Here is a 12,717-nt window from a genome sequence, read left to right as displayed (position 1 = left end):
CTCTATGAAGAGACTCCAACTGCCAATCTGAAAATATTCTTTGAAACCAGTAACACCAGGTGCTCTGTTCAAGAAGCAAGACAGCAGCTCCGTATAATATACAATGCAACGTTTGTTCACAGCAGAACACACTTTCACACACACACACACACACACACACACACACACACACACACACACACACACTGCTGCTGCTGCTGCTGTTGCTGCTTAAGTAGTTCAGTGTTTCTCTTAAAACACATGGAAACAAAATATTTAGAAAGAATTTTAAGCTGAGCATGGCTTACAATAATACTCTTAGCAGAAAGGAAATTGGGAAGGTAGATGAGTCCTACAGTTTGTATGAAAGAATAACCTCCTTCAGAATGATAAAAAGTTGGGCTCCCGTGAGTAATGAAGGAGCTATGGCTATGCTTTTGTGATGCTCACATGACGTCACTGCCCATGGAGGTTGCTTCTATTTGGATACTATTTTCTTGTTACTGTTTTATGAATGAGACAAAAACAAATGCACAGAACTACTTATCAACAGGACACCTTCTACTCTTGCTGAAAACCATGTCCCTGCTTTGGACGTTCCCGTGCAGGTGTGTTCTCCTAAGAGCACCTGAGCAGAGAAGTCAGCAGAAAAAGATGAGCCCAGCTCCCTTCTGATTTCTTAGCCCAAGTTTGGACGGCTGCACATCATTTCCCTTTCTGCGTGCACAGAACATCACCTGCCGGTTTCCGCCCCACCTGGCCTTCCCAGGGGCAACCCCTCGCTTTCAGTATGACAAGGCCAGCCCCAAACACCACAGCTCTTAGGTACGCTGGCTCAGGCACCACTTCCCTCTCATTTCTCTGTAGGGCCTTTATTTTGTTTTGGCCTAACTTTCACACTTTCTTGAAGGCGGATAATGTTATTAGCACTATGTCCAAAAGCTCATGCCTTAAAGAAAGGGAGGGGAGAGAGGGGAATGTTAGGGGGAGAGAAGGAGGTACTTTTAATCATGTGTGTGTACCTGTTGTATGAGAGTACATGTATATCCATCATGCCCGTGGAGTCAGGTTCCCTGGAGCTGGAATTGCAGGCAGTTGAGATGGTGCTGGGAACCAGGTAACCTAACATACCCTAACTACCCTAACTACCCTAACAGTCCTCTTAACCAGCGAACCATTTCAGCACTCCCATGGCTCTCGCCTTCTTCTCTTGACCAGACCACCATACAGCAGAGATGCCAGAGAGTGTCATTTACATCCCGGCTAGGAGCACACAACCTGCTGCCATCGCAGATCACTGCTTCGAACAACCAATGAACGATACCAAGCTCCAGTTTTCTCACTCAGTTCCCCAGGTCCAGAATCATAGCTATTCATTCGTTTCTATTAATTTCACACTCTGTTCATCTGAACACAACGACAGAACATACTTGGCTTTCTTCTGGCTGAGTTCTGGTTCCTTAAATAATTTCTGAGCTATCACATCTCTAGTCTTTGTGATAAAATTCCTGCCGAGGGGAGGTGGGAGGGCTTGAGCAACGCTCCTCCCTCTGGCTTACAGGAGAGGATGACGGCTCTGGGCAGGATAAAGAATAATCCAGGACGAAAGCAAAGAGAAAAGAGGGTGGAGAGAAACTTAAGCCAGTGTCAAGAGGTTGGCGAACAGAAGAATGTGACACAGAAGAGGGAAAAGAGAAGCCACCCTGGCAACTCAAACCATCTTCCCTTGGGGGCCCCTTCCAGAGTCACCGCCCCATTGATCCATTCGGCCTTCCCCATCGAGCTCTCCCTTTGAACACTTCAGTGCTGCCTCCCTGCCAGAGCTCTCACTGATTCTCTAGGCTGTATCTTTCTGTGGCCTCCTTCAGGTCACCACCCACTCAGCATGAAATGAGCAGTGCTCTCTGATGCCAAGTACCTTGCTGAATGACAGTGATTCCAGATGGCTGCACCGTGGCCTGCACACAATGGCCCTGGGAATAGCCTGGCTCTGGGAGTCCTGTTATGCCCACATCTTTGTCACCGTGATCCCGTAGCATCAAACCTTCTTCCTCTCCTTTAATTTGTCTTTCAAGCTTCGGGCATAACCAAAGGGAAGGCTACCTTTAGGGACTCAGGACTATTCTGAACTGCCAAATGTGCACTCCTGTGGAATGTGAAAACGTCTAGAATTTATCATTAATTAAATTGTGTGTGTGTATGTATGTGTGTATGTATGTATGTATGTATGTATGTATGTATGTACACACTTCATGTATATCTGAAGTATTATTGGGGGAAGAAACCTTACTTTTAATCTATGCTTTCCCAAACTCAAAAGCCATGTCTATGAGCACAAACCAAAGTTAGCAGAATCAAAACCTAGCTTTCCTCAGAATGTCCCACCACTGTGCGGTACAAAAGAGAGCATTTATCTTTTTACAGGTAGGAATGCTGGAGCAGAGAGGACCAGTGACCCCACCCCTAGATTTGAATGACAAATTGGAAAGAAGCCACTTCTGCTCCCTTCTGAAAACTTGGCTTAGGAGTTAGAAAAAAGTGAGGCTGAACTGGGGATATAGCTCAGTGGGAAGCTATCCCAGCCTCTGTGAGGGTCTGGGTTTGGCCACTCCCCCTGTGTGCTCTCTCACGGAGCAGGTTTGACAGTGGTGGAGAATTGGAAGGCGCTGGGGGAGGGGAGGCCATGGGTGGAGGAGGATGGGACTGAAGAAGGTGGGAGTTGGTGCAGCTGCACAGATTCTGTCCACAGTCAGCTTAAGAAGAAAAGAAACTGAGAAGAACAGAAGGAACACAGACTAGCAAGTTATGGATTCCACTGTGCAGGACTCACACGGGGAAATACTCAGATTGAGGCTGCATACAGGGCTGAAGCTGGAACGAAAGAGTTGTCGCCCAAGTGACCCGTGAAGCGACCAGGCAGACCTGGGCACGAGCTCCCAGGCGTGAGGACGGATTTTTATTTTTATATAAAGTTGACCTCACTTAGCTGGAATTTAACTGGCTATCTGAAGACGGAGCCTTGTTCTGGGTCTCTCAAAACGCACAGGCTCTGTGCCTTCAGACAAGTGACTTAGCTTCTCTGAACCTTAATTTCCCCTGTACAAGTAGACCTGATACTTTGTATAAGAGAGAGAGTGTGGCCAGGATCAGTTCTCCTGGTCACTAATACATTAGATTTGTTTTACAACCGAGTACATTCAGGTCTAAGTCAGATTGGTGGGCAGTAGGTATTAGTTTCTATCTCCACGGCAAAACCAGGTGATAGTGGCAGCCATGGCTGCGAGGTAGTCTGGGAAATAGCTACTGGTTTCCCTCAAGATTTTTTTTTTTTTTTTTTTTTTTGAGATCAGTTCTTGCTATATTTCTCATGCTGGGCTTGAAGGCATAGTCCTGTCTCAGCCGCCTGAGTGCTCGAATCATAGATTTAAGGCACCATGCCTGCCTTGGTTTTGCTCCTGTCTATAAAGGGAAGAGCTGGGTGCAGAAGGGAACTAGGAAAGCCTCTGGATTAGTCAGTGTGTGCTGGCCACTTCACCGCTGGTAGCAGCAGAGCATGCCTAACCAGATGGAAGAAAGCTTTGCTAAGCAGTGCTGAGCAGTGAGCTGGGATGGTGGAAGAGTAAAAGTGTTAGACACAGCAGCCCCCCCCCCCCCCAACACACACACACACAGGCAGAACTGACCAAGGCAGCACTACTCCGGCTTTCCTAGGAGCAGAAACACTTTGACCAGTTTCCAGCAACGTTGGGTGCTGCTTACTTTGAGTCACTGTTGGCTCTTTACGTCTCTACCACCCATCCACCTGGTGGGCTAATGGCTCCCAGCTTTTCTCATTGTTCCCTGGTGCTGGTTTAGTGCAGAGGCCATCTCCCATGTGTCCTTTGCTTCCTCTTTCCCCCAATAGTTCGTATCTGTTATACTTAATTTTCTCAGATTCCAATACTTGGTTACTACTCCTGTGAAAAGATACGGTGCTGTCGGTGTAGCTCAGTGTGGAGGATTTGCCTAACATGCACAAGGCTCTGGGGTTGAGAGGAAAGGAAAACAGGAACAAGAGATTCAAGCTGAGATGTAGGAGTTGGTGGCGCTCTGTTGGCCAGAAGCCTGCGCCCTGACTGACTGGAGCCTGCAGGAGACAGAGGCCTCAAACCAAATCTGTGCACATCACTCCTCTGCCCTGGTTCAGCTGCTGGCTGACACTGTAGTAGACTGAGGGGTGGGGGGTGCGGTGGGGGATGGGGGGGACTGGCTGTTATTAGACAGGGGGGGTACCCTGTGAGGACAGGGTACTGGTGTTACCCCAATTAGGTGGAGAAGGACAAACTTGTCAAAACAGGAGAAGAAAACTGATGTGCTAAGAAGAGACGCCACTGGGTTTAAAATGCTGCATCACAGAAAACCATGTGGTTGGGCGACACCCAATCAGAACAGTGTCACTGATGTACTAGCAGGAAGATGTAACTGCAAGCCGTGCACTATATCCAAGGAAGGCGGGGCAGACAGAGGTGAACAGGACTCTGGAGGGTTAACCCGAGGGAAATGAAACATTGGCCTCACGTTGAAGCATAAACAAGGCCAAATTAAGTCGCTGTTTGTTTTTTAGTGAAATATATGCTATCTTTGGTCCCAAGTGTTTAGCTATGAAAACACTATTATTATAAAACTATCAACAACAGCAGCACACACACTCACACACACACACACACACACACACACACACACGTGCACACACATATCTATGGGGGGAGAAAAGGGGAGGAATCCTTATTCACAATAAAAAAAACCCAACTGTTGGCTTTACTGAAAGAACTTTTGAAGTTTCTTTAAAGGTCATTTAAAATCTGACTGACTCAATGTGCTAATTTTTTTAAATGTATAATACAAAGTTTTCTGAATTTTATACCATACAGTAAGGGAAATCCATTTAATAGGGAGATACAGTTTTCAACTAAGTTGGTTCAGCATACGTGTGTGCAAGAGAGAGACAGACAGACAGAGAGAGAAGCATGTACAGCTAACAGACAAAGGAGATAGAGAAATACAGCCCACCTCCAGCTTTAATCTGGGGTCACTGTGCATGCCATTCTGTGGGCTCCTGTTTCACCAGGGAGAATTCATTAAGCACAGAGCAAGTCAATAAAAATGAGCTTTATTAAAAAGAACTAGTGTAATTAAAGGTATTGGTGAAAACCAGCCTGTTATGAAGGGGAAATGACTCAGCAGCAGCTTTAGGAAAGGAAAGGAAACCATATGCAATAGAATCTTCTCTCAGTTTTAAGCTGTGGGGGTGGTGAGTGTGCTCAGGATGGCAGGAGTGCCTGTATGAAATCGCCATTCTCCCTATAGTGGTGAATGATGTTGTCTGCCGCAGTGCTGGCAGCTCTGACGGAGGGGACTACGGAGAGCCGCTGACGCAGGCTGCATGCTGCAGATGGCCAGAGGCGATTTTCATGAAGACTGCCTGTGCAACTGTCTAGGCACCCAGAGCACTAAATTCGGAAAACTACATATTAGAGAAAACATATAGAAGACTTGGAGAGTCTCGTGTCAAATGATAGGCTGTGTGGCAAAATGCATATGTAGCACATGATGGGTCATGCACACTGTATGTGGCAGCAGGTCATGTGGCCTTAGCTGCCTGATCTGAGTTCAAGGCCAATAACCAGATGACTCAGGAGCAGGTAGTGTGCATCCCCCGGTTATAGGGGAAACTCTGGCAGGAACCAGCCCATGAACTGGGCTGGCCTTAGCGAGGAGCCTCAGATCAGTCTGGGCTTAAGATCTCAACTATGTTTGAAAGACAGTGTAGCCTTGGCCTTGGGTTTGCCAGTGATTTTGGATTGCAGAACCAATGCCTGGTCTAATGCTTTAACAACACTGTCGTAAGGATTAAATGCTTCCTATCTGAAAAATAAAATCACAAGGCGGCTCTGACGGTGTGCCAAGCTCTAGAAAGCCTAGAACATCTTTCCATTCTCCCTCTCTTCCTGGTGACAGGGACATCAGGCAGAAAGAAGGATTCAGTGAAGAAGAGCATTTATGAAAGGATGGCGGACATTCCCAGCACAATTAGTAACCACGGCAACAAACCGGAAGGGGCGGACACTTCCAGCACAAGAAGTAAGCACCGCTATAAACCGGAAGGGGCGGTGCCATATGTTGCGATCCACACAAGCTTCTCTGCCTACCTTGGAGTTACTAATGAAATATTGTCTGCAAGGATAATTTATGGACTATATATCTTTTAATAACTTATTGTAGCATGTGGTTTACATAGTTAAAACAGACAAAGCTCTGAAAAGCTTGAAGAGGAGGCAGCATCTAAGGCAGGTCTTTATCCAGCCCCTGAAAGCTGTAGGTACTTTCTCTTAAAATGCCCACCCACATCTACTCGGCTTTGCCAGAACTGCATATTTTGGAGCAGTAAAAATTATATATTATCTTTAAAAGTGTGAGAAAAAGCTGGGTGACCATGTTTGGGGAAGATGTCTGTACTGATCCTCATCTAAACACTGTCAACTTACCATGGATAAAGTATATTACAGGGATATTTTTGAATCCTTAACCTCACCTGAAGCATGGACAGTATACTTCCAACAGCTTCTACCCACAGTCTCTCTACAACAACAGAAGCTAAAGCAAAGCCGGCAAAGGTGGGGCAAGGCGCTCAGCAGCCTAGTCCTGGTGCTAAGACTAAGAGGTGTGTACTGTCAGTTATGGGTGTGTTTGTTGTGGGAAAGAGATAGGATGGGTGACACTTAAGTTAGCCCATGCCTTTTGAAATTAATAAAGCTAAATTCCACTTACTCTTCCAAGAGGTAAGTAATCTGTGTGCTGGAAATGCTACATCGTGCTGGGAATCTCCCTAACTGACAGTGCTGTAGAGTCTCTACAGACTTAGGAGGAAGAAGGCACAGGGCCACTCTACTTGAAAACTAATGAGTAGACAAAATAAGCAGACATGAGGTAATCATATTCGGGATAATATACAGCAGTGAAGATGGCCCTGATGACACAATTATCTACAGAAATAGTACCAAATGAAACTGTGCACAAAGCAGTGCTATTTATGTAAGGCATGGAATCAAGTTGATGTCATTTGAGGACGGAATGGCAGTCGCCCTTGGGGACTGCGTCCTGGGCCCCACACTGATAGCAAGGGTGTGAAATACAACACGTACACAGGAGCTTTTCTGCTCCCATCCTGTCTCAGTAGAAGTTTGGATTCCAGTTAGGACTGCTTCGACAGCTTTCTGATACCTCCTGCCTTTCAGGTTTTGTCCCCAGAGATCAGGATGCAGCCGGGGAGGAGAACCTCCATTTGCTTCAGAGGCTGAGAGGCACCTCAGAGGATGCAACTGTGCTTCTCTTACCATAATTGGTTCAATAAAAATATCTGGACGTCCAGTGGATTTACAGAGCCATGGAAACTGATAATTCATTAGATGATAGTTTCAAATTTTTGACTTTGTTCCTTTTTTGAAGTCTCTTATAAATTTTGTGGTTTTCTACATGAGAAACCACTAGAAAAGTGAGTTAGAACCAAGATGGCCCAGTTGGGGAAGATGTGTGTTGCACAAGCTGGAGCCCACATAATGGAAAATGAGACCCCAAAAGTTGTCCTCTGTCCTCCACTCACAGCATGTCATGGCTTACTTGCACACATCACATAGATAATGACAAGAGTAAAAACAGACAAAGGATTTTCCCAGACATATGATTGGCTCTGATTTAATACTAGTGTGGAGCCCTGGGAGACTCCTTTAGCTCCATCTTCCTGTGCTTGAGTGGCTTGCATGACTACATGGTACTCAGAAACACCCTGTAGATTAGCATCCACGCTCCCTGCCTGCTAAGGCTCCCCTGTCCTTTCCAGCCCCCACATTTCGTTTTGCTGGTGATTCATAAAACTAAACAATCACAGGATGATATGAAATTAAGTGATGTAAAACTAGAAGTGTAAGCCACTGTAACACATGTAACTCATGTGTTCTAATGGCAGGGCTGACACATGATGACCCCTGACTGACAAATGGTTCAGGATCTCATATATTAGTGCTGGAAACACCTGTTCTCTCGATTAGAAATCATGTTTATTATCATTTAATGGAGCCTTAGGGATTATTTTTTATTCAGAAACACATATTAGTGTTGAGTGGTATATACCTATACTCTTGGGAGGCAAAGGATGAGTCAAGGGACTTCTCAGACCCTGACTCAAAAAAAAAAAAATCAAACAAATAGAAAGTACATATTTTCCGAACAGCACAGAAAGATCTCTGGGCAGCTACACAATCAGGGCCTAGGCCTCTCACACAGCCCTGAGTCCCATTTGGTCACAATACAGAATTCACCTTGAGAACACCTGGTCTTTCATATCACTTCCTGGCCTATCTACCTGCCATGGGTCATTTCTCTTTGCAAATATAAATAATCACCTGAAACTGAAACCATATTTACTCATTTCTGCTCTGTTTCTCAGAAGCTATCTAGCTTTCTCTAAAACCAAGCAGTTCAGAGTTTTCAAATACTCCAGCTTTATGCAATGGGTAATTCTTGGGAATTAGGAGCCTTATTCAGACTAAAGAACACATTTCCTTGATCATGATGGTAGATCTGATTCAATATGTTTCTAGTAATAGGAAATGAAGGTTACACTCAGGCCTTAAAAGCAGCCATCTGTGAAAATGAAGGGACAGACAGTGGTATCAAATTCATTCTCATCCTAAGCCTCTAGGGTGACTGGATCTAGACTGTAGTTTCCTTTCAAATCTGAAGAAATGCTTGCCTCTCTCATGACACTCGCATGCATGGCTGATCTGCTGGCCAGAAGCCCAGGGGACATAAGAAGCCAGGGACATATAAGTGCCCACAGAGATGTGCAAGTGTTCAGAGTTCAAGTGGACTAAACCAAATGACAAGGAGAATCATTGTTAGCAGAGTATCAACAGACCAATATGGCCTCTATCCCAGCATGCACTAGCTGCTCTAAACCAGTTATGGTGTCTTTCCTTCTGCTTTCCTATACACTGTCAACAGATTTTAAGGAAACAATTTACTTTAAGTCAATTCTTAAAGCCAATCATGCTGCTCTCTGAGGACTGGGAAGAAGTTACTGGTCAAAGTCACCTGAAATTACTAGTCGTGTCTCCCATCGTGTACAGAAGCTCGTGTCCATGTGGCAGACCTCACCTGCCTTGTTTTTAAGCTTTCAATTCCTTCAAATTACATTTTTAAATGATACTCTAAATATTTCTTTTTACAGAAGTCCAGTGCTACAGGGGCTGGACAGACAGATGCATAGAAGAGGTTGGCACAGGAGCTGCAGTGGGGCTGTGGTCACACACAAAAGTGATGGGCTGGGACTGAAGGACAGCCATCGTGTTAGCGTTGCTGAGCAGAGAGTTGAGCTGAATCAATTCTTTGGACCTTACCTCCTTCCTTTCCTTAAAACGCATATTATAAGTGTAAAAATCTGAAGCCCACAGATACTCAGAAGATGGGATAATGGAGACACATGACCTTGGGCTCACCTTCAACCACTGACAGCTCCTAGCCTGTCCCCACTGCAATTCTAAGTGAACTTAAAGCAAGTCCCAGCAACTGTACAATTTCACTGTATTTCTCTCCAAAGGAGACCATCAAAACCAAACCAAACCAAACCAAAAAACTGAACCAGGGACAGCAAGATTTCTCAGTAGTAAGGGTACTGTGCTAGCCTGTGAACCTGAGTTCCACACCCTCATGAATGGGGGAGGAAGGAGGGAGAGACAGAATTTAAAGATGTTTTTAGAGATGTTTTTAAACATCAGCACATACCATATTGTCACATCTAAGAAAAGTTAACAACAAAACTCCTTGATGCCACTAATCATTTGTCCATTCAAATGGCCCAGCTGTCTATTGCTGAAACACGGTCTCTACGTATCCCTTCCCGGCTGACTTCATACTGGCAGCTCTCCCCCTGCCTCTGCTTTCTGACTGCTGAGATTATACAAGTTTTGTTTTTAAATTTTTCAAATCAGGTCTTTAAATTTGCCCGTCAGTATTTTAGACACAACTCTGTGTCCATTTAAAAATTAAACACCAGGTAAAAGAGGAAGTTGACCAAGGAGATCCCAGGTTCTCAGTTTGAGGCTGGGATTGTGCAGCCGGCCTGCCTCTGTCTCTTGACTATGTGAGAATCAACATTTGACTTAAAAACAGAAACTGCCATGAAGGAGAGTACAGCTGGGTTAAGTCAGCACCTTAGGAACTTGAGTGAGCAACATCATAGCCAATGGCAAGCACTGAAGCTCTGAGCAAGCCGTCTTCCGCTAAGGGTATACTCCGTACTACTGAAGAGCCACTGTACACACAGACCTACAGGGGCACTGTACAGTCCGTGTTCAGAACGAAATGTGATACTCCAAGAGCTCTGACGTTTCAAGAGACGTATTTGGCATGCATGAATATCTGTATGTGTGTGTGTGTGTGTGTGTGTGTGTGTGTGTGTGTGTGTAGTGACTACCCAGGCAGGTAGGGTATTTTCTCCCTAATTTAAGTGTATTTTTATACCTGAAAAGATGCTTTGGCTGCCTCTAGCTTCTGGTGTGTCTAACAGCTTCAGATGGGGCTATGCTGGCTCCTCACCTGTTCTGCATATCATTTGATCTCTACTGTACCCTAATAGGTGGGTGGCACATGCCTCATTAGAGGCAGCTAGAATTGAAGGGCTGTGTTCTCTCTGCAGGGATTATGCATGAGTTGGCAGATTAACACTGTGAACCTCAATTTTGGAGAACTGTTTGTACCTCTGGCCACTGGGTATAACAATTATTAAGCATAAAGAAGAGATTTCTGATGAAAAGAGACCCTTTTTAGCTGAAACTTAATACAACCTAAAACTAAACAAGTTAATATAGCTAGTGCCCGGAACATATTTCTAGATATGATAAGAACCCAAAGGAAGAGAGTCTTTGCACTGGTCCTTTGTAAACTGACTTCATGCAGACACTTTCTACCACAAACAGACGGCAACCAGGACACCCTTCACAGTCATAGTAACCAAAGTCACTCAGCCAACCACATTTTATCTCTACTTGTGCTAAGATGGGCTGAAGGGCTCAGCTCATGTTGTGATTTGATTTTGTGGTGCTAGAGATGGAACCCAGGACCTCATATGTGTAGGCAAGTGCTTAAGCACTGCGCCCCATGTCTGGACCCTTGAGTTTTATTTATTATTGAGTGACTGGTTGTGGTGGGGATTGAACCCAGTTTTACTTTTCTAACAGTGATCTTTTATTTGAGCTATAAGATACACTGCTAACAAAACCATTTTCCCAGACTGAAAAACTAAGAATGCCTCATAGTGACATAAAAATGTTATTAAGTACAGACAATTGGGGAATGTGATGTTTAATTTTTAGCCTATTAGCTGATTGGAACTATCTAAAAGTTCAAGTTAACAGCCTCGTGTGCAGGGTCACCTTGAGATTCAGCTCACTGTGCACCTGCACCTAGGCAGTCAAGAGGCATGGGTGCTACTTAAGCAAATGAGGTGTCATAAATGGGTGGTTTTCTTCTCAAAGAGATACAAGCAGAGCTCCCATACCTCTGGAGAGTTCCTTGTATCAGAACCAAAAACAATATTTAATGTTTGCTTTATACCTTCCACAGGAATCTTGTTTGAACTCTGTGCCCAGTGTGATCAGTGTCAGAAAGAGAGCATGGAATCTAAAACAGGAGACATTGCAGGGCAGAACAGGCAGACTTCCTTGTCTGCCTCTTTTTCTAGTAGGAAGAAGACGGAGTGCTAGAGAAAATATTTTCAACAAGCAGATTCACTTCAAAAGATTCACTTGGCTTGAAAATTTTTTAACAACATTAAGAAGAGGCAGAAAATAAAGCCAAAAATTAGGAAGAGGAAACAAAATCTTCATAAATTCGTAGACACTTACGAGCAATCACTAACCTGGTCTGTCACAATTCAAATGAACTTCCCTTAAAGTCCAACTTATTTGACCATTTAGACGGCTCTTTCCTATGCTTTCAAAGGTGATTGGTTCAAGGATTAATGGATTTCCTTGATACTGAATTTTCACCCCTTTGAAACCTTATCCTTCAGCCATTAACTATTAGCACTCAGGCAAAGCGTCATGATTTAGAGGAAGCTCTGTCAGTTGTGATGATTACGTTACTGTATTGAACATAATAACATATGCAACGAGGAGAGCTGAATAGACAGAGGCCGGTGTGTATTAGAACATCACGGCATTGCTTGAGTAAGAAAACAGTCTTGAAGAAGCTGGCACTAGGAGAGCTGACATGAGGGCAACAGCGGGAGTAAGCTGTGGGGGGTAATGGAGGATTCCAGCAGGGCTCTAGGCAGGCACCCAGGAGGTGTGGGTGACACAAGGCTTGAAGACTAGCAGCTGGGACCCGGAGGCTTTCCCAACACCATCTCATGCTGCTGTATGGGCTTCTAGTTTGACTGAAAGGCTGTTGGAGGTCCTTGCTCTGAAGTTCTTTTCTCTTAAACACTAAGGACTGTGCCCTACTGTCAGCAAGGGAGCATTTTCACAGGTAAAGAGAAACAGTCCTGCCCAGAGTTAGTCTCCATTTAAGAAGAAATCAGAGTTCACGTCCGGTGTCGACAACTTAGCAAGTAATGTTTCAGACGAAGATAGTGACCACCAGCTCACGGGTTCCCCAAGCTCACACCCCTGGGATATTTCTAACAGTGATACCATTTACAAG

At 44.8% G+C, this 12,717-nt stretch overlaps 1 protein-coding gene and 2 long non-coding RNA genes across 9 annotated transcripts in view; 2 read left to right on the top strand and 1 right to left on the bottom strand.

Annotated features, from left to right (window-relative positions):
• The window catches only part of Stau2 (staufen double-stranded RNA binding protein 2), a 244,679-nt gene that overhangs the window by 35,072 nt on the left and 196,890 nt on the right, over positions 1-12,717 (bottom strand). The window lies entirely within an intron of this gene.
• The window catches only part of LOC102555040 (uncharacterized), a 133,966-nt gene that overhangs the window by 99,251 nt on the left and 21,998 nt on the right, over positions 1-12,717 (top strand). The gene's annotated exons all lie outside the window — the stretch shown is intronic.
• Positions 4,248-10,393, top strand: LOC134486911 (uncharacterized). Its single transcript, XR_010066470.1, has 2 exons — positions 4,248-6,679; positions 7,254-10,393. It is a non-coding gene; the product is annotated as an uncharacterized LOC134486911 (long non-coding RNA).

This window comes from Rattus norvegicus, chromosome 5 (assembly GCF_036323735.1).
Source record: "Rattus norvegicus strain BN/NHsdMcwi chromosome 5, GRCr8, whole genome shotgun sequence".
Classification (NCBI taxonomy): Eukaryota; Metazoa; Chordata; class Mammalia; order Rodentia; family Muridae; genus Rattus; species Rattus norvegicus.
Note: the sequence above shows the minus strand (reverse complement) of the source record. Positions and strands in the feature narration are given on the sequence as shown.